Source organism: Aplysia californica, unplaced genomic scaffold, assembly GCF_000002075.1.
Source record: "Aplysia californica isolate F4 #8 unplaced genomic scaffold, AplCal3.0 scaffold00206, whole genome shotgun sequence".
Taxonomy (NCBI): Eukaryota; Metazoa; Mollusca; class Gastropoda; order Aplysiida; family Aplysiidae; genus Aplysia; species Aplysia californica.
The window spans coordinates 449,105-450,403 of NW_004797476.1; positions in this window are offsets into that span (position 1 = coordinate 449,105).

Sequence of the window (1,299 nt, forward strand, 5' to 3'; positions counted from 1 at the left end):
ATGATGTATGTGTATGTTTGTGTGTGCGTGTGTGTGTTTGTGTGTGTGTGTGTGTGTGTGTGTGTGTGTGTGTGTGTGCGTGTGTGTGTACGTGTCTGTGTGCGTGTGCGTGGTGAAAAACCAAAGCAGTGTACCAGCATCTAGACAATAAAAGATTTATTTTAACGTATCTATCTCTTCTTGTCCTATTGTCCGCGTTGATGTTATACTCTCCAATACGTTGCATTGATAAATTACTCTTATGCATTTATTCATGCATGCATATATTCATGAATTACAAGCGATTGTAAACCAAAATTTCCCCTCAAGGATCAGTAAAGAGGGCAGTTATTTCTTTTTTTATTATTTGTGACATTTTCGTCTTGGCTTTGATGTTTCGACTATTATCTCTGTTATATCGTGCCGCCTTTGATGGCTTCCTCGTGACGGTGTCAGCTTTCCCGATTCTCAGGTTTGAGATCTACAATATTGATGATTTAGGAGGCCGGCTGCTTCGATACTACCAGTCAGAGCCAACCATTGCTGAATGGGACACAGATCCCAGAAGACAGATGGAGCTTTTCAACAATATCTAGAGAAATTGACATTCGTAAATCGATACTGTTAATAAGGGCGCTACAAATAAGCTTGGGAAAGCTACTTTTCATGAAGTTTCCTCACTTCACCCAGAGGGAATTGGTAAGCGGCTGTAGACTGCGGAAGATCTTGTCAGTTTGTTAGTGTATGACCGCTTAATCTCCTCTTGCGCTGTATGCTTTTCAGAAAGCTGAGAATATTTTTCTGAGTGTTCTAGGTTTTGCTGTGGTAATAATAAGTTGTAAAGGGCATAGAGCATGCTGCAGGTCATGGACAAGCCCTTAATAGATGCAAATATTATTGTTTCTATAATTATTACCAATGATTGATTTATGTTTTTGTTATTTGGCCGTGTATTCTTCTCAGATCGGACGTGACTAAACATGATCGTATTCTGGTTCCTGTGCTACTACAACCACTACTGTGGCCCCATCTTCCAACAGGACGAGAACGAGCACCTCTTCCTACCCCCTTCCCCTCTCCCACCTTTCCCTCTCCCCCCAGGCCCTTCAGAACATGGCAACTACCCCTTCCCTCAAAACACAATCCCACTACCCCCATCCTTCAACTTCCCCTCCCGATACCACCCCACCCCTCGTTTCCATCTCAGAACACCACCTATGTCCCACCCTTTAAAGTACATCTCCCCACCTTCTCCCTTTGAACACTACCTTCTCACCCCTCCCCTCAGACACACACCCGCACCCACTCTCCAACCCTCCT